This window comes from Hermetia illucens, chromosome 4 (genome assembly GCF_905115235.1).
Source record: "Hermetia illucens chromosome 4, iHerIll2.2.curated.20191125, whole genome shotgun sequence".
Classification (NCBI taxonomy): Eukaryota; Metazoa; Arthropoda; class Insecta; order Diptera; family Stratiomyidae; genus Hermetia; species Hermetia illucens.
In genome coordinates this window covers 79966982-79988690 of record NC_051852.1, presented here as the reverse complement: position 1 = coordinate 79988690, position 21709 = coordinate 79966982, and the positions used below count along the sequence as shown (strand labels likewise).

At 41.3% G+C, this 21709-nt stretch overlaps 1 protein-coding gene across 2 annotated transcripts in view; it reads left to right on the top strand.

The window, feature by feature from the left end:
* Positions 1-11275: 11275 nt before the first annotated feature.
* LOC119654982 (differentially expressed in FDCP 6-like) overlaps positions 11276-21709 on the top strand; it is a 36618-nt gene continuing 26184 nt past the window's right edge. The window contains exon 1 of one of the 2 annotated variants that reach the window (XM_038060642.1): positions 11276-11858. The gene's annotated coding sequence lies outside the window, so the exon portion shown is untranslated. Of the gene's footprint in view, positions 11907-21709 lie in introns of both variants that reach the window. The other variant, XM_038060641.1, reaches the window with a different exon arrangement.

Here is a 21709-nt window from a genome sequence, read left to right as displayed (position 1 = left end):
TCACTGAATGTAGCCATGTGGGGTATCAAATGAAAGGTCTCAATTAGTACTTTTCGAAACTGGTTCAATTTTTGATATTGGGTGGAACATAGGGGAGTGAGGGCTCAAAATATGACCCCCAAAAAGTGTAACAGGTCTTGTTCTCAAAATCTATCCAACCGAAAAATCTGAAAAATTTCACAGTGGTGCATCTCTACGAAATCTAGGCCTCAAAATATATCCGGTTCCGATATCTGTACAAATAAATTTAATAATAGTATATTTCCACATTTTAGAAATAATAGTATATTTCCACATTTTAGAAGTTATGACGATTGGTGTACTCGGTACCGCTCAACATCCTGCACGCAAATGTTATGTGCTGGATGGTCTCCTCTTCACAGCTGCATAACCTACAACTGGAGTTGGTGATTGAGGAGTCGTGAAGAATGTACCGTTTATAATTTTTTGTTGGGAGCGAAGCATCCTGGATTGAAGTTAGGAATGCTTCGGTCTCATAGAAAAGTACACCATTTGTCAACCATTTGTTGGAGGCTTCGATGTCAATGCCTGACAACAACAAATTTTTTATATGACCTCCGTGAATGGGTTTCTCATATATATATGGTTATGTTATGGTAGGTTATGCAACTGTGAAGAGGAGACCATCCAGCACATAACATCTGCGTGCAGGATGTTGAGCGGTACCGAGTACACCAATAGTCATAACTCCGTCTGCAAGATTCTCCATCAAAACCTTGCGTTGAAGTATAACTTAGTGGCAACCTACCATCCTTACCATAAGTATACTCCGCAGAGAATCTTGGAAAATGATCGGGTCAAACTACTGTGGGATCACACTATCGCCACCGACCACAGTGTTAATCATAACAGACCCGATCTAGTTCTGCTTCTGAAGGAAGAACGAGCGTGCTTTATAATCGATGTAGCCGTACCGTTGGACCGGAACACTGTTGAAAAACAGCACGAAAAAATCCGGAACTACGGCCCCTTGGCAGATGATATGAAGCAGACTTGGAGACTACAAAAGATCCAAGTAGTCCCAGTAATAATTTCAGCGACGGGATTAGTCCCGCAGAACTTACATAAAGCGCTGAAAACGCTCGATCTTAGGGCTGGACTATACATGGAGATGCAAAAAGCAGTTATCCTTGCAACCTGTGCTATAGTCCGAAGAGTCCTGTCCGGTAACAATCTGACCTAATGGGTTTCAGTCTTGATCCGCACTGTCTTCAATATAAGATCCATGTCTCTGTAGTGTAGGACCTCCGCGTCATTGGCTGAAGTGTTTGCGACAATCGGGATGTAGCAATACATTTTCGCATGGTCGCACACACTTTGCGTTAAAACGCATCATCGCTGTGATGCGGGCCTTTGGATGTTGCCTTCAGCCCATCCTTAGGTTGGTCGCCCCTCGGTCCGGTTGGGCGGGAAGAGGGTCCGTGGGCTTTTTGAACTATATATATATATATATTTTTTTTAATTTTCACATATAAAAATGTGAAATTAAAAAAAAATAAGAACGTAATTTAATATAAAAGTAATTATGAAATAATTAAGTTGTTTGTGCTCTGAGCTCCCCAGGAGGTCTTCAGTCCTCCGATTTATATAGGGTCCCCACCATATAATCTGGTCTCCCATGAAGAGGAAAGGAAGACGGGGATCACTCGTCGCATAGAGGCCAGAGTTAGTTCAGAGCTAATCCTTCCCCATTCATCCCGTGCGCGTTAGGTTTTTTCTTTGTGATTTAGTGTCCTCCCCTATTAGGCCGTTTGCCAATTTAGCTCCTTTGGGAATGAAATCTTCGATGGTATCAATCCGCCTCGAGACTTCACGTCTATTAGCAAATAGTTTACTTCGGGTGGGTTCAATTTTATTGACTCTTGAGTCGAGGCGCGCGATAAAATCTCTGTGTCCTGACAGGGAGATAATATGTGAGAACCAAGAGCCCCGGCCCACATCTCGACGAACTGCTAGCATTCGGGTTAGCTGCAGCAAATGCCGCCTGATTCAGTACATTATCTCGCGCAGTCGGTATTCACGACTGGTAAACCTATTAGGGGAGTTTGGTTGGTTGACAGCCTTGGTGACCGTGTTGGTACCAAGGTGATGCAACGCTAGACTCTCATTATAACAGAGCTGGCGCCCAACGTGGGGCCACAGTTGTTGCGTACGTAAAAGATCTGTTGACTGTTGATCATTAATGTTCCCTGGCTGTTGAATCTGACTCTGCCATGTTGATGCGGTTCATTAGGAAACGGCTGAACCAATTGTCGCGAAATTTGATGCGAACATGTGGTCCTTAACATCCGTCCCTTTACATACCTCAAGCGAGACCATTTTCTGTTGAGTTTATGGGGGGCTCCCCACACACATATAAAATCTAAGCCTCAAAATACATCTCATTCCAATACCTGCCCAAATAAAATTAATAATAACATAACACTATATTTTAGAAATTTACCCGAACTAACCCCATTTAAATTCATCCTAGAAATACAGAGTTTGCTACCGTTATAAATAAAAATATAATACAGAAAGTTTGAAGGAAATCGATCTATCATTAACAAAGTGATAGAAGAAGATCAACATTTTGTATTTCATATGAATTTATCACAATTAGCAATGGGCAACTTATGAATGAGTTGGCTCAATTGTGCTACTTAGTCCATTGATGTAAGATTTAAGAACTCTAAGCCACTCATCACAAAAGAAGCGCGTCGATTCAGAACTCACATGAACGATCAAGTTGGATATTCTAAGGAATATTTTGAATTTTTACCTATGTACGAATGTAAAAACGTACATAGGAAATATATATCACAAAATTAATGCTATTTGAGTGGTTTTCCATTGTTTTCTGAATCCTTAAAACGGCCTTCATCACAAACAATATCGGAGATTGCTTTCTAGACATTTTCCTCTGAATCTAAGTCTCAACTTCTAGCTGGCCAGGTGCGGTCTACCAATATTTTCATTCAATTAAGCTAAAGTAAACTTGGGAGCATACATTCTAGCAGTATCTATCTAATTACTGGCTTCTTGGTGACCATGTCTTCCTCACATTTCAGCTCAATAAAATTTTCATGCATATAAGCGATTTTTTCGGCTATTACCTCAATAAATTAGACAGTGAATTATGATTTTTCCATCAGATAACAGATATGACCAGATTCTTCATCCACCTAAGGACCAAGAAGAGTATCTTCAGGAGATTCGTCACCTGGCGCATTTCTTAAATTTGTACGATGGCATACATGTTCGACATTCTTCGATCACTTGCGCGTGAATAATTTCGCGCATTTACTTTGGTGTTAGTGTCGCGTATGTGATGGATGGGATGGGGCAGCATACACATGAAAACTATCTAGGCGTCATTGACAGCAATACATCACCAGGCACAATGCTGTACATAAGGTTATCCATCAAAACCTTGCATACAAGCATGGGCTGATCACGGGAACATGTCCGGTTTACCGATATAAGCCGCGAGCAGTACTTGATTGTTCTGCTTACAGCATGTATTGGGACCAGCAAGTTCTGACTGATCGTCATACTCCACACAACAAGCCTGATGTACTGTTAGTTGACAGGACGAGTGACTCCGCGTATATTATTGATGTTGCTATCCCCCATAATAACAACATTGAGCGGAAATACGTAGAGAAGAAGCTGAACTATGAGCCATTGGCTCGGGAGATCAAAGAAATTTGGCGTCTCGAGCGGGTGGTTATAGTTCCCATCCCCCATCCCATTCTGCATACCTGCTCAATGCTGCGGGGAGTTCTCGACAGATTCTCCAATTGACCTACCACCGGCCACTACCACCATTGTTCTTTTGGTTTTTAAGTAGGTAGGATCATCCGAGCCTAAATGCTTGGCACTTAGTGGTAGCATTAGGTAAAATCCAACATCTGGCGGGATTGGAATAACACGAGACACAACGAGGAATGCTACCTATACTGAAATCAAGGCTAGGACCCAAAAGCAAAAAGCTTTGTATCTCTAAAATGTCGAATACCAGCTGTGAATGACTTCCTGAATCAAATCGGTTTAATAATCTTAGGTGACCAAAGCCGACCACATTGCCTTCGACAGGGTATTGTAATCCTGTAATATACCAATATGGTCTTGAATGAATTGCTCTAACCCACTTCAAGGCCCTGATCCAATCGGGTTGTCCCGCCAACGATTATTATTATCTCTAAAATACTATTGCGGCTGGTATTACTAAATGTTTACAAAACGGGGACTCCAACAAAGGCATCGGAAAGGTTGATCGATACGATTGTGCAGAAAATCCTGCGAACAATTTTGGTGGCAACGAACTAAAGAGATGCATGGCGAGTTAGAACAACCATAAGTTGTACGTTATTTTTCGAACTACAAACATCAAAATATGTTAAGTTCTGCAAATTGCAACGGGCTTGGCCAAGGTCGTAGAGAGAAAAAGCGTGAGCTGAAAATTATGTGGGTTCGGAGAAAATTCCCTTATTTTTTCTTCTCTCTAGACAAACCCGGGATACTATACTTCTCCAGTTGGAAAATGCGAACAAGAAAACTAGGATCGACAAAATTAGAAGTTCGGTATCCGCAAGGCCAAGGCTTGTCATGGACTAATGTGTCATTGAAAACGTAGGCAACCTGTAAGTATTCAATGATTTCGAAGTCAGCCCTACACATCAATTTGCCTGAAACGATACTTCTCGACAGGTAACTTTAGTCATCACTTTCCCAAAAAATTTCCTTGATACAATAATAAAATGCTCTCAGTTTAAACCGAAGTTCAGTTGAATTGCTGCGTAAAATTGATTTCCAAAATGGAGAATTTTTTCCCAAGGAATCTATGAATGTAAGTGAGATTGTGAATAATTAACTTTCTTAAGGGAGTTTCGCCTTCTTCCTAGAAAATCTGCTGATAGGGGTTCAACCGATGATTAAATTAGAGAAGATTTTTATAATGTATGTTGAGTAGGCAATTTATATGGCATACCATATTCCAAAAGCCACCCTTTACCTGTAGCCGCTGATCTATTAACCGAAAGGTCAGTTTCCATACAGTCGCCACATCTCACACAGGATGTTATTACCTACTCTGCCTATATCAATATTCAAAATTAATCCACCTGCAAGAGCTTCCTACTCCATCCAATTCAGGTTATTAAGCTTCATTCCGAGGACCTCGTACGACATGCGTTTACTAAGCTACATAAGCACGAGCATTCTGCTGGCATTAATTTCAAGTTGTTGTACTATAACTGAGTAGACTAAACCAAGGAAGTTTCTTGACTCCCTAAATGTACGGAATATTAATATATTGTTTTCCATATTTGCTTAACGAGTCCAAGGTCGAACGTTCTCGACTTGCGAGTGCTAAACTTAAGTACGGCTAGCATTGCGTCGTGATTACACATTTATTTATTTACACCTGAACATGCATGTGTTGTCTGACAATGAGTACCACTCGTGTATGGGTCGCTGGTTGGCAGGCACAATCACTACTTTTACTTTCTTACTTTCTTAGTCATTCTTTCTTTTCGGAAAAGTAACAGCTATGAATGCTGAGGCATCTTGCAAGCTACAGTCTCAGAGATTCATGTCCCCCGTTGCGCCATAGCCCTTGAGCGTATGCTATGTTCATTGCAACTTAAAGCGCCATTTGAAAACTAACCAGAAAGAATCGAATTGAGAGGTTTTATGGAGTGTGGTAGCAAAGGAATCTTCACATACTACGAATTTCCCTAATATGAACCTAATTAACGATCTCAATGACTGCCAAAGGTCAGATGTAAATTCAAATGCTTGATCTAGTGTAGTTATCGTTGGGTATAAACGTGGCTAAAAAAAACCCTTTTTTGAATCCAATGTTCAAATGGCCAGTGCGTGGATTGATATCCACGATGGAGCATAAAATCTGGGAAAAGTTTACTGAAACAGCACTAAGAGCTCCACTATCAAACCCTGTCTCCACCTCCACGTAGTGATTGCTGGCGATTTCTCTCTTAATGAAAAACTGCAGACGGCTAAGGAGGAAGGCGTGGTTTGGGTGCAAAGTGGCCCACAAATAAACATGTGGTAAACTTTCAACCAAATTGGCCCCGTGAATTCTCAAGCTTTTAACAACAGGTCAACAGGTATTGAAGATGAAGCATCCAATAATGATCTTCACAACCACCTGAAGAATTTAATAATTGATGCGGCCACAAACATACTTCGCCCCAGTTGCATAAAAAAAATTGGAACGATTGGTTTGACGATGAATGTAAGCTAGCAGCGGAACGCAAAAATGCTGCATACCCAGACTTATCAGAACTCCGTCGAGTTGAGAAGCGACTTCACAAAGAGAAAAATGAAGCCTGGAAGAACGAAGAAGTCTGTGAACTGTGAGAAGTACAGGCAGCAGCCGTACCAAGCGCAAGTTTTACCAACCTTATGCACCTCAATGCTCATCCTGCCGAGGGGAAATCTGATTTCTGACCGTATAGACATATTGAAACGATGATGGATTGAATACTTTTATGAACTACTCAACAACCAAAATATCGACGAGTTGGACGTACTGCCAACTGAAGACGACGGACAAATGTTGCCACCATCGAGCAACGAGATATCACGCAGTACAGCAATTACAATTACAATTAAATAGCGCGAAATGTACAATCTACCCTCACCCAGATTGAGTTGCACATTAATGGAAGCAAGACATACATGGTGGCAAGGTTAGCATGGTCAAGTAAAAACAGTAAATATAGGAGACTACATTTTGAGACCGTTGATAATTTCTCCTATCTAGGGTCGAAAATTACAATCGAATTACAATCGTGATATCGCCTGACTACCTTGTAGAAAGTAGGTTGGTGGGTGCATTACCCAAATTAAGAATCTCCAGATCGGTTCCTACTAGATACTCCAGTAGTCTCGATACTCTTGCATTGATGTTGTTCACACCACATCCTGCAATTATACCCATACCTTTACTTTTGGAGATGTCCGAAACCTTACCTTACCTTATTCATGGACATCGAAGGTGCCTTCAATTATGCCTCATTTGCGGCAATTTGTGATGCGGCAAGACAGCATGAAATTGAACCGCCGTTAATCAGTTGGATCCTTCACATGCTAGAATGGGAAAAAATCCACATATTGGTCGACCAGAAGTCTATTGAGGCAGGATGTCTTAGGGACTGCCCACAGGAAGGGTTTTTCTCTCCGCCGTTATGACCCCTGATAATAGATACCCTGGTGTGGCTCCTGGAGGACAAAAAAGTCTTCGCGCAAGCATTTACAGCCGATCTAGCCGCAATAATTACCGGCAAGCTTGCGGATACAGTATGTGACCGCTTGAATGCAACTCTGCATGAAATCCACAGTTGGTGCCTCCGCAATGGATTCACGGTGAACGCTAGGAAGACTGGGCAAGTCATGATCAGTTCAGGTGCGTCAGCTATACACCACCCACCTTAGCAGGGGCGGAAATCCAGGTGGCACAAACTACCAAGTATTTTGGAGTGCATTTCGACTCCAAGTTAACGTGAAGGCACCATATCCAGGAACAATATCAGAAATCCTGCAGATTGCTCTGGTGCTGTAGTAACGCGATAGGTAAGACCTGGGGACTTTCACCAAAACGGATACATTGGATGTGTACATCCATAATAAAACCCATTTTAATATATGCATGCATCGGCTAGTGGGTGCTAACAGCAGGAAGTTGCTAACGTAGATTCAGAGGCTTGGTTGCCTAAGTATTACTGAAGCAATGAGTACTACGCCGACTGCGGTACTTAAAGCTACCCTAATTCTACCCGCCATTTACTTGCAAGTGAAAGAGAAAGCAGCCAACGATATGGAACACGGTATAAGCTTTAAGAGTATCTCAGCTGCGAAACGAGGCTTGAAACTTTTAATATGGTTTTCTCAAAACGATACTTATTGAAACAGTTGAAATGATATCTCAAATTCTGAAGTTCTGAAGGGCTCTTCCATATATTCAAAATTAGTTTGGCGAGAGATTCTTTGAGATGTGTTCTTTTCACTTTTCTTTAAAAAAATTGATAAAACTTACCAAAAAAAAGCGTTAAATTATTAACCTAATCATCTATTAATTACCGCGGCGAGTCTTATTAATTTTGAGGGGCAATTACCGGAATCCGTGTTTAATAACCGCGTCGCGTCTTCTCTGAGAATTTCTAAACCTTCCCAAGGGTCCAAGGTTATCGTTCGGTTTGCATGCCGCAAGAGTTCAAGATTTTCGCGTTGAATGGTATGGGCTTCCTCGGCTATGTTCGCTGTCTCATTCTTTTGAAGTTTTAGCAGCGTTTGAAGAAGAAGATCTGGTTTGTTTGGTTACCAGGCCCGCATCTTCCAGTGGCTATGACCAAAACATTTAAAAAAAAAACATAAGTATATATACGTATGAAAATGCCAACTTTCATGCCGATTGGATGAACGGTGTGGAAGTTGACAATGAAGATACATATACAGTGGATCCTGATAATTCGTACATCGATTATCCGAATTTGCGGCTAATTCGTACAATTTGTTGGTCCCAGAGTTAATTTTCTTTAATTTGCACTCCCGATATTTAATCCCTCTGTCTGTCCATCTGTCACACGCATTTTTCTTATAAACGGTTGTACCGATTGACACCAAATTTGGTGAGACCAACAAACCTATCTTAAACCTGCTACTGATCGCAATGTGGTCGACACGTACGGTGCCGGCTAGTTGAAACCCAACTTAACTGGCCACAGTTTTATGCTTAAACAATGTACCACTAATTACAAGGCGATGAAAATTGCAAAAATTCACAAATTCGACACCGTTATCGTTACGGTTCCAAACACCGTGTTGATGACAATGTCCGGTTTAGGAATTTTTCCCTGTGTTGCTTCCATGGCTCATAAAATGGCTCATGGCTCCCTCCCCTCCGCACCGGAAATATCCATTAGTGCATACCACTCTACTGTTGAAATATTTCTAATTCTGAAAAGAAATCTCATAGTCGGTATCCTGTCTTAAGGCATTCAGAAGGTGGATATAAAAATAAGTTTTAAAAAGTAATATAGTAATGTAATTAGGATTAATTAGAATAGTAATATAGGTTTAAAATAGTATATACATTTTTAATAAACCCAATTAGGAGCAGATTTATAGCATTGTTGAAGGAAACTAGGGTTTCCCGAAATGTCAGTGTAATTAATAATACTAGCGAAACTCAAAAAAGTATTGATTCTGTCAAATAATTTGATAGATAGAAACACCGCATGATTACACTTGGAAAGTACCTGTTGAACCAACACCAATAGTTCTATTATCAAATCTTGTCTAAACACCACAAGAAGAATGAAGGCGAATGTCCCGACTTTTCCACCTACCCGGGAAAATAACATCCTAAGGACATCTTTCTTTGCGTTTAAATTAACAAAGCCAGCATTGTAAAGTTAGTAACGCTAAACAGCAGCATTGGGAACCAACGAGGAATACTATTATATCAAACCTTAAATTATCCGCGTTAGAAAATGACTATATGTTTTTTTACGCCGAAATAGTAGTTTCACCTGCCAAATTACCATAACCCTTAAAAAAATCAATTCGGAACGTTCATTTATTAATTATAATGGTTTAAAAATTGAATTTTCACAAGGAAGAAAAGGAAACGCTTCGACGTCATCGAGCGAGCAATTTGAATCTTACTTACGTGAAGGCATCCAGTTTAAGTCTATAAGGGCAATATCTATGGTAGAAAAAGAAGACGACGTAGACCTTGCCTGAATGGAGCGATGGCGTAGGTCAGGACGCCAGACAGCTTTTTGGAATATCAAATTGGTGGGCCTCGGCGCAAAACCGGGATGTCTGGAGTTCCTTAGTAAGGCAGGCCTAGACCAGATACCGGTTGTTGCGCCGTTGTTGATGATGATGATGATCCCGTTTAATGTCTGTTAGTTGTCACTTTTCAGGTAATCAATCAGTTTTTAACAGGAAAGTGGGGAATTGATGCGTGAATGGACAATCCTTCAGATTACTTTACGTTTCGGCAGTAATGGTAATAAGCTGTAGAGCAAATTTTGACATTTTTACCTGAACAGTGATCAAACGTACGTTTTGAAAAGATTCACAAGCCGAAAAAAAATGAATTTGTACTGAGCGGGATTCGAATGTTGAATATTCGGCGTTATCTCGTCCCTTGTGACTTGATTTGAATTTAAATAATTCCAAAATCGTATATTATTAATTAAGATGGAGTTAAAGTTTAAAAAATGTTAACTCACATTAAAAAAAAGTTGGATTTCGTCAGACGATGGCGACCCACTTCTTGCGAAAATCACCTTTCGGAACAGCCAAAAAAGCTTCCTGCGGGGTATTTGTGGAGTTATTTGTGCAGCAAGGCATGAAACGACATTTTATCGTTCTCCTTGACATTTCACGTGGGAAATTAATTTTGACAGTTTTATATTTTTATGAGTAACTGCCAGTTGCCGAGCTACTGGAGTTTGTTGGCTCGAGTTGTGACGTCACACAGCATGACGTGGGCTTTTCAGTCTGTTTGAATTTGGTTCAAATTTAAAATGCTAATAATTTCAAACACAGTTTTTTTTTTCAAGCAAAATTAGGTCGCATTCGAGAAAAGAATGCTCCGAAAATTGGAGGACGTACGATTCCTCGCCCATATAAAAAAGTACAAGGTTGTAAATTAAATGCTCATTAAGATCTAATACTTCCGGAGGAAGATAATCAGCCTTGGAGAGTCTCAAGGAACAATATAGTATGTTATATTGTGAGGCAAGAAGTCATAGCAGACCTTGCCTCAGATAAAAAGACGGCATAAGCCAGGACAAATTGGTTTATCTCAGAACGAAATTAACTACCTGGCCCCGGTTATTGTACGGTTAATGAAAATGATAAATTTAGCGTGCAACTAATTTGGTGAAGAATGCATTTGACAAGTTTGTTAAATGAAAATGTAATAAATAAAGGTTAAAAAAAATGATATCAAAACACAGGCTCGATTAGCAATTATAATAATAATATAACAATAATTCGCCTCTTCTATTTACACCATTCATAAAAAGCGAAAGTTTCTCAATACAAAATAATTCTAAATATGTTTCTTTTATATTGTGGAAACAAACAAAACAAACTTTTTTCTTAACTCGTATTGAATTTTTCAGGTTGAATGAGTAGTCTGCGACTATGCGATTGTTTACTCAATGAGGCTTCGCCACAGGCTAAGAGTTACGAAGAAGCAAGTCTGACTTCTGGTGAACAGTCTAGAGACAGCCCGCGATGCATTCAGATGCTTCATAAATTAAACTGTTGGTGGCTGCGCTATTTGGCAAACGAAATTCAGAGTTATTAGAGTTCTGCTGTCTACAACTTGAAGATCTTTAGTTCAAATAATTCGGAAGTGGATTTTGTGGTGGACATTTGCAGATAGTGTAGGACTTATGCCGAAAACCACTAAAGTGTGTAATGAACGAAGTGGGTTGACAATTTTAGTACGGGGCAACTACTTTCCATTGGAACATACACAAGCTCTTGGAATTGAGAAGAATCTTAGATGAAGTGTTCTGTGAATGTTTCTTACAACTTAGAACAGGCTAATGTTCTCTCGCAGTGATTGATATGGAGATTGTTGATCGATACTTATATGGACAATTGTAAATTTATATGAGCTCAGTCTGTGATGTGTGGGTTGCAGTTATGATTAATCAGCAACGTGTTTGATTAGGCGGTTTAGTCGTCACCCTTGAGTTTAGCACTATCTTGTTTACGCGCTAATCGAGCTCAATTAATTTCAGTGTTCGTTAATTTGTTAAGCCACCGTAGTTTACGAGATAATTGCATCTTGATTGCAGGTAAAGCTGAGCGATTTGTGGACCAGATTTAAGTTATCGGGGTAGACGGTATGTACACATGCTAGACTACTTGTTTGATTAGCCCAGCGTCATTGCCATAATGTATTACGTGCACGTACTCCAATACAAAGGCAACATCCGTCACAATTTTTATAATAAAAAGTCCGGTTGGGATTTTTCTGCTTATGCAGAAAATTTCAGCGGCAACTTCTATTTATAATCAATTACTTATTCCAACACCGCAGTAGCTTGCTAGCGTTGACTACATTGCGTCGCGATGGTTACTTATCAAGACTTATACGGAGAACAAAATCATGACTCACAATTCCGGATTATCTTCCCAATTGTTGATATGAACAAACGTTTCGCGTACTCAAATGTTACAGTTTTAGAGCAAATCAATGCTCAATTTCCAACTCGTTATGAAGAAATTGACTGATGTGTCCGACAGAAATGGCGGCGCAATAACATGATATGTAAGCGATGGTAAACCAGGAAAACCAGGCGGTTGGGATAACTGGACTAGGGAAGATTATATTTGAACCTTACATTAGTAAATGCACTCTCAGAGAGCTATTTTTTCTATATACTGATATATACATATTTCAATACTTTCAAACGTGCTTGCATATCATATCATATGCATAAAAGGTAGTATTTACAAAAAAATGCTCGTCTAAACACCCATCAAACGTTTTATCAAACATTCAGTATGCAGTATCAACTTGTTATTCTCCGTAAACACTGTCCATTAGATTCGATTTATTTGAAAGCATTTTACGGCAAACGTTACTATAACATATCATAAAATTTAACTTAATTAAGAGTTGCTTTTCACCATTTCCAATGGACGAATTCACGAAGATCCACTACGGATCGTATTCTCCTCCGATGCTACTTTTGTCTGAAGTATATATGAGGCGAGGCTTATAGATATACAAGTCTACCTCCCATATAAATGTGTGTTTTACAGGGCGCTATTAGCAAGAAGGATTGTGCAATTTAATTTTATATTTAAATGCAACCAAAAAATCAAGACAAGTTCACCATACAAAGAAGTGTTGTGTCAGAAAAAAACTAAACCTAATAAAACGTATATTATGAAAACTAATGCCAACTAATAATAATAACTACAGAAGAAATATAATATGAAGGAGTTCTAAAAGTAGCTTATTATAGGACAGGTAGCAGTAAGACAAGCAACTTAAGGCCAAAGAAATCTACTTACTTGCTCTATCTATTAGGCCAAGATTTTTTAAACAGTCCGCACACACCGCTTACCGATGTTATGCCTATCAATCCCATTGATTCGATTCGAATAAAGTTTTGGTTATAACCAATGGGTTCATTTAAAGGTTACAACACTCCGACGCCCATCCGTATATGGAGAGACATTTTTCATGGTGGGCTCTAGAGTTCCCTTAGGTTTTGCATGGCCCTGAGTCCCCTTCCATTGCTGCTGAATGATACTAGAAAGAACGATTTTGCGATTAAGTGTGGTTTGCGTGTTAAATACAAGCTAACACACTTCATCATCATCAACGGCGCAACAACCGGTATCCGGTCTAGGCCTACCTTAATAAGGAACTCCAGACATCCCGGTTTTGCGCCGAGGCCCACCAATTCGATATCCCTAAAATCTGTCTGGCGTCCTGGCCCACGCCATGGCTCCATCTTAGGCAGGGTCTGCCTCGTCTTCTTTTTCTACCATAGATATTGCCCTTATAGACTTTCCGGGTGGGATCATCCTCATCCATACGGATTAAGTGACCCGCCCACCGTAACCTATTGAGTCGAATTTTATCCACAACCGGACGGTCATGGTATCGCTCATAGATTTCGTCATTGTGTAGGCTACGGAATCGTCCATCCTCATGTAGGGGGCCAAATATTCTTCGGAGGATTCTTCTCTCGAACGCGGCCAAGAGTTCGCAATTCTTCTTGCTAAGAACCCAAGTTTCCGAGGAATACATGAGGACTGGCAAGATCATAGTCTTGTACAGTAAGAGCTTTGACCCTATGGTGAGACGTTTCGAGCGGAGCAGTCTTTGTAAGCTGAAATAAGCTCTGTTGGCTGACACAACCGTGTGCGGATTTCATCACCGTAGTTGTTATCGGTTGTGATTTTCGACCCTAGATAGGAGAAATTGTCAACGGTCTCAAAGTTGTATTCTCCTATCCTTATTCTTCTTCGTGTTTGTGTTTGACCAGTGCGGTTTGATGTTGTTGGTTGATTCGTCTTCGGTGCTGACGTTGCCACCATATATTTTGTCTTGCCTTCATTGATGTGCAGCCCAAGATCTCACGCCGCCTGCTCGATCTGGATGAAGGCAGTTTGTACGTCTCGGGTGGTTCTTCCCATGATATCGATAACGTCAGCATAGGCCAGTAGTTGTGTGGACTTCAAGAGGATCGTACCTCTTGCATTCACCTCAGCATCACGGATCACTTTCCCGAGGGCCAGGTTAAAGAGGACGCATGATAGCGCATCCCCTTGTCGTAGACAGTTGTTGATGTCGAATGGTCTTGAGAGTGATCCTACTGCTTTTATCTGGCCTCGCATATTGGTCAGGGTCAGCCTAGTCAGTCTTATTAATTTCGTCGGGATACCGAATTCTCCCATGGCCGTGTACAGTTTTACCCTGTCTATGCTATCATAGGCGGTTTTAAAGTCGATGAACAGATGGTGCAACTGTTCCAACAGTTTCTCCATCGCCTGCCGCAGAGAGAAAATCTGATCTGTTGCTGATTTGCCTGGAGTGAAGCCTCTTTGGTATGGGTCAATGATGTTCTGGGCGTATGGGGCTATCCGGCCTAGCAAGATAGTGGAGAATATCTTATAGATGGTACTCAGCAACGTGATATCTCTATAATTGCTGCACTGTGTGATATCGCCCTTTTTATGTATGAGACAGATAATGCCTCGTTGCCAATCGTCAGGCATTGATTCGCTGTCCCATACCTTGAGCACAAGTTGATGAACCACTTGGTGTAACTGGTCGCCTCCATATTTAACCAATTCGGCTGTAATTCCATCGGCTCCTGGCGACTTATGATTTTTTAGCCGATGAATTGCACGGACTGTTTCTCCTAAACTTGGTGGTGGCAGTATTTGTCCGTCGTCTTCAGTTGGCGGGACCTCCAACTCGCCGATGTTCTGGTTGTTCAGTAGCTCATCAAAGTTGTCAACCCATCGCTCCAATATGCCCATTCTATCGGAAATCAGATTTCCCTCTTTGTCTTGGCAGGATGAGCATCGAGGTGTATAAGACTTCATCCTGCTGACTTGTTGGTAAAACTTCCGTGCTTGATGCGGTTGCTCCCTGTACTTTTCTAGTTCACAGACTTGTTGGTTCTCCCAGGCTTCCTTTTTCCGTCTGTGAAGTCGTTTCTCCGCTCGACGGAGTTCGTGATAAGTCTCTGCGCGTGCCCGCGTTCTTTGAGAATGCAACATTACTCGGTATGCGGCATTTTTCCGTTCCGTTGCAAGCTTACATTCATCGTCAAACCAGCCGTTCCGACTCCTTTTGCGGCTGGGGCTAAGTATGTTTGTGACCATATCCATGATAACGTTCTTCAGGTGGTTGTGAAGATCATTTGTTGGTGCTTCATCTCCAGGTCCTCTGTTGACTGCGGTTATTGCGGCATCCATTTCCCTCTTATAGGTGTCGCGGAGGGTTGTGTTGTGGATGGCTTCAGTGTTCACTCTCACCTGATTGTCAGAGGGGATTCTAGGTGGTATTGTTATTCGAGCTCAGAGCACCATGCCAACGAGATAGTGATACGAGTCTATATCGGCCCCCCTATATGTTCAGACATTCATCAAGGCTGGGAGGTGGTGGCGTTCGATCAACACGTGGTCAATTTGGTTGAGAGTGGTCCCGTCTGGAGAGGCCCATGTATGTTTGTGGACCGCTTTCCGCACAAACCAGGTACTTCCAACAACCATTTCGTGTGACCCTGCTAATTGAATAGTCCGCAGTCCGTTATCATTTGTTTTTTCGTGTAAGCTATGGGAGCCAACGTATCGCCTGAATAGGGGCTCCTTCTTGGCTGTTAAAATCCCCAAGTATGATTTTAATATCATATCTGGGACAGGCAGGTGGCAAATCGTTGTTCCTTTGTCGTTTTAAATCCGTCCTATCCGAGGCTCCTGTTGTGGCTTCGTAACAAGTTGTTTTCCGTGTAGGGTTGTCAGCCCTACCCAACCCCCAACCTGGAGGACCAGTTGGTACAATTTGTCCCGTTTTTAGGCGCGGGAGACTCGCCTTCATCCTTCTCCGTCTGCAGCTTTTCGTCAAGAAAGAGCTCCCAGCGGTCACCACGTGGAGGTGGTTTGGTAGTAGAGCTGTTGGTGTTGGTTCAGCAGGCATTTCCCAGGTTTTATGCTCCATCGTGGGTACCAATCCACGTTTCGCCCCGGGACCTATACTACCCTTTGACCACCAAGCTAACACACTTGATGTATTTAAATGACATCAAGTTTTATACTGACACTAATGACCATCTTAGAAGTTTATTGACCACAACCGATATTTTCGGCCGTCATATTCGGATGGAAATTATCTGTAAAGGCCGCCTAAACTAAACTATACCTGAAATAGACTTCTTCAAAAACTAAGAAGTCTACAAAGCTCGAATTAGTGATGATTGGCGATGATAGATATTTTGGTGTCCGAATTCCTGCCACGTTCGCAAAGTAAGTACATTGAATATATTCGCTATCGCTTCATTGGCATATGTATCCGTTTGGAATATTACCGTGAACGAAATTCAATTCGAAAAAGATCCAGCGGTCGATGCGGACTACTATTTTCTAAGTCTGAATGGAGTCGATGAACTTGCCTCATGAGGTCGGAAGCTGAGGGTTGACATTGTGGTGCAACATCACCGCCCAGTCAACTCGCTGTGCGCTAATTTTTATAGCAAGGAGCAAGAACCTCCCTTACATGTGACGGTTTATAAGACAGATTGCGTGAATGGTCTCTAGTTGCATAACGATGTCATCGCCGTCTCATTTCAGGTCTTGGCCTTCAAGATGTCAAGATCCTCCAACTATCTCGATTCATCGATTCTGTCCTCCAACTTTCACAGGATCTGTCCAACGCTTTCGGGGGTTTCCTACAGGTCTTCGTCCTTGTCATTTCCCTTTGAATATCCTTTTAGGTATTCGATTGTCGTCCACACGCTGAACGTGGCCAGCGACTTCTGAAGTTTTATTAATTGTTGTACGCATAACTATATAAAGTTGTACTCGTTAATCGTTATAATTTGTCGTGAGCTTCATTTTTATCGATTATGCCATAATTTTTGTCTTGTTTACATTAATTCGTAGATCAACACCGTTTGCTGTTTTATCGAGATTTATAAAAATCTCCTTTGTTCATATAAAAGATCGCGCCATGATGTTGATATCGTCCGCATATGCGATGATTTGGCAGGACTTTTAGATCAGCATGCCTTTTGTGTCCACAGGCAACAGTAGAGGTGTCAGCCTATCTTCTTGTTTTAATCCGACGTTTGTCTCAAACGTATCTGTCTGACCTGCGCTGTTGTGTGCGATATTGTCCATCTGATAAGACTGATCAGTTTTGCTGGAATTCCCAAATCAAGCATTACTTTATATAGTATATTTCGGTCAATAATATCATATGCCTGCCAGAAGTGCACCAATATTAGATGGACATCGATTCTGAAATGCCCGTATTTTTCCAGCACCTTCTTGACCAAAAATAGCTAGTCAATTGACAATCTTCCTTTTGGTATTCATCAATAGTCTTATCGGCGTACAGTTTAATTCTTTTCTTCAGAATTTTTGTGAATATAGGACGGACAAAGCAGTAAGATGCCTCTGTAGTTCTCACATGTCAACTTGTCATCTTTTTATGGATAGGGCATATCACACTTTTTGACCCCTCTTAAAGGATCTGTTCATGGTTCCAAGTGGAGAGACCCAAATTAAGGGGAGATTTTATGGTCCATGGAGCGCCTAATTTAATTAGTTCAGTGCGGATGTCATCTATCCGCCTTGCTCATTTTGTGACCTTTGATTGCTAACTCTTTTTCTTTCAATGTTATCTGTTCAATATTCCCTTTATGTTCGACCATAATTCTTGTCAGTTCTGGGGATTAAGTTGTATGTGAGTGGTTGAGTTCTTTGAAATAAGAAGCCTACCTCTCACGTAATTCACTTTCTTCCCCGATGATTTTTGTTTTTACAAAGGGTAGTTTTGGGTTGATATTCACGTCTTAGGCTCTTCTGCCCGGTATCGTCTATAGGTTTCCCCGTGAGATTCCGGAGGAGGATCTAATCATTTTTCCAGTTTGGCCTTGTACTCTCAATCATTTTTTAGATTTCCCAATTTAAATCTTCGAAATAAGTTACTTTTTATTCCGCGGTTCCTTGAATTTCGGCATCTATTAACGGTTCTTACCATATAGTGGTCGGAGTGACAGTTTGGTCTTCGGTATGATCTCACGTGGAGGATGCTGCATGACCATCCTTTGGTGATGAGAGCATGGTCTATCTGGTTGAAAATAATGCCATCTGAGGCCGCTCATCTCCTTTTTATATGGAAAGCATGTCGATTTTATAATTAAATTTCTGTTACTTTCAAAGCCAATAAGGCGTTGGCCGTTGTGACTTGATATATCATGGAGGCTGTGTCATCCGGTTATTCTTCGATGTGTCTTCTCGTTCTCAACCTCCGCGTTGAAATCCTCGAGCAATACTAACCGAAGCATGAGAAAAGCCATCACATATAAAAGTAGTTGGCATATGATAACGATATCGATTATAACAAGAACAACTCGAGGCGGTGATTGGTAGATCTTAGGCTCCACATTAACAATGTCATCCCGTCTCCACAAAACCTTTCATACTTGAATCTTCTGATTTCCCGACGTGTTATTTATTTATATATCAGTATAAATGACCCGAGACAGACATTCTTTTCTTTCTTTTTTCTTCAGCCTTTTTCCCGTTCACAAGCGGAGTTGGCTCGTCGTGATCGGTTTCGCAATTTAGCTCTACCGAATGCCTGATCTGGGTACAACCTTGAGGCTTTTAAATCGCCATTCAGCGTATCAAGCCACCGTTGTTTAGGCCTGCCTTTCGTCGTTTACCATCGACTTTGATGTTTAGACCAATCTTGGCAAGTGAATTCTCGTTAGCACGAATTATATGACCATACCATCAAAGACGCCTCTCTCGCAGCTTTTCCAAGATCGGTGCAACCCCATAACCATCGCGGATATCCTCACTTCGGATGTGATCAAATCGTGTCACACCACTAGTCCAACGTAACATCTTCGTTGACCCGAGGTATTTAAATCGCTCAGTTCTGGGCAGATCACTGCCGCTGACAGTGGTTGTGCCTGTTTCATGGAGATCGGTCGTCAAAAATTCAGTTTTGTTTAGGTTCAATCTGAGACCGTGTTGCATGAGACGATCATTCCATTTTTGGATTTGAGATAATTTTTGCTATCAGATGCAAGGCATAAAGCAGTGTGTAGGGCGCTGGACTTTGGAGTCACGTGTCACGGTGTCCATAACAAGAACAAAGAGGAGTGGTGAGAAGGCGCTTCCTCGATGAAGCGGCTTTGATACACCCGCCCTACTTCCAACTTTACTTTTCGGATCGTGGTAGAGCAATTGAACCCAGCGCACGAGTTCTTCTGGCACTAAGTGTTGTCGTAGAGCATACCAGATGAGTTCGTGTGGCACACGGTCACACGCTTTCTCTAGATCCAAAAATGCAATGTAAAGAGGGCGATGCTTCTCCATGAGTAACCGCACAGCGTGTATTGCGTTGGTAGTTCCGCAGTTTTTGACAATTCCGGCTTGATTCGTGGGTTATGTCAACGATTTCGCGAATACGGTTATCAAGAATGTGCATCTTTCTCGGCATCAGGTCGACCTGTCTGTGGTGCGTACGCAGTGAAGAAGTGAATAGTGCGATCAACTGATATAATGGTGAGCTTCATCAGCCGATCATCAAATCGTTCGACTTCTTTAATGGTATCACGAAAACCCTCTGAGATGACAACGCCAACACCATATTGAGTGCGTGGGTTACCAAAATAGAGAAGTTTAGAGCCATTTTTACCGCGTTCGCGTTCAATATCTCAACTTTTGGCACCAGACCATCGGGTTTCTTGCAGAGCGCAGATATCAACGCGCCTTTTCCGAAGGACTCGTGCGAGTTCCTCGCTCTTTCCAGTTAGGGTGCCAACATTTAGCGTGCAGACACGTATTTGTTTTGTTCGTTTTGTTCGGACTAACTTGCTTACGTCCTGACGCCGTCCATGTGTCAGAAACCCTTGCCCATTTCTAGACAGGACCGGGGCCCGTCCTGCAGCGTCGACTAAGGTGGACGCCCTAGAATTTCTCTGAGGCTTGTGACTCAATCCGATCATCATGTTTGTACGATATTGTATGCATTTGATTGGTCGGCCTGTCTCGGGACCAGTCACCAAGAAAGATCAGGTTGGATTTAGCATAGTGAAATAACTCCAACTATACTCTATTTATCTCTTTCCCTGTTCTCAGCATTTTATTTTTGCTTTACTGAGGATAGTACAGAGTACGTTGCCTTAAACCCCCCTCCTTTACCTGGGCTTGGGACCAGCATACTATGTTAATAGCATGGCGGAGTTCGAGACAGCCATATGCATATGTATATGTTAAGAAAGTTTGTGGGTAGTGTCCCATCCAGATGGATATACAGTGCAAACAAAATATTTGTTATATTGAATAATTCGTTACAGTAAGGGTTGTTATATAGAGGTTAGGTTGATCTCTAATACACCCTTGTGGGGTATCAATCAATCAGTAATTCCATAAGCAGGTTTTAGTTGTGACGTCAATTACAAAATAGTGAAATTTACTTTTTTTGTCTGGGATAGCTTAACCTGGCTTAGGTTTAAAGTACTGGCGGTTTTAAGTTGGATATAATCGCCACCCTTGTTGTGTTTGCAATTATATAAAAAGGAGCGATTTCGATCTGTTGCCACTTTGGATCACGCTGCACCCAGGGAAGAGGTGAGGCAGCGTCTGATGAGTTGCCTCTGCCTGTGAGACCGTTGGATGACTACTTTCTAATTTGTGAAATTTACGCCTCAAAATACATTCCATTCTGATATTTCTTCAAATAACCCTAATAGTAGTATATTATCAACTCTTTGAAATTAACCGCTAATCTCGCCTAAAGTTCATCCTAGGAGAACCAAATCTTGCAATAGCATATTGGGTAGTGCCGCGCACAATACTGCAGGATTTCGTAGACATCCTGCTATTAGTACTAAAGTTATAGCAGTTCAGCCATGGGAATAAGATGCTGACGTCATAATTAACGAAAATAATTGTTATTCGAGTGAAATATTAAAGTCCCATATATGAAGAAGCAAGTTTTTTTAAATCTTTCTTCGCTAAACAACTAGTGTGAACTATATGAAATTCACTGTATGTACTTTCCAGACCAAATTACGATATTTATGCCAACGTTCCTGCCATAAGGAAACACAAATCAATTCATACCTGAAACGCCGGTTTCTCGACCCGTTTAAATATTTCTGTAATTAATTTCTTTTCTGGATCGTACTGCGGATCTCATACTATTTTTTGGTACCCTTCGCCTAACATTCCATTTGATTCTAATTGGAATAGCTGTGAATAATTCGTAACAAACATATCTCTGTTAAATTAATAGTTCTTCAACTTTGGCCGTGGAAGTTTTTTTCATGGCTGCAATCATAACGAGATGAAACAAAGCTGAAGTTTAGGAAATTTCAAATTTTTCCACTCTACCTAAATTTATCACCTCCGGTTGGGCATTTTCTAAGAACGGGTC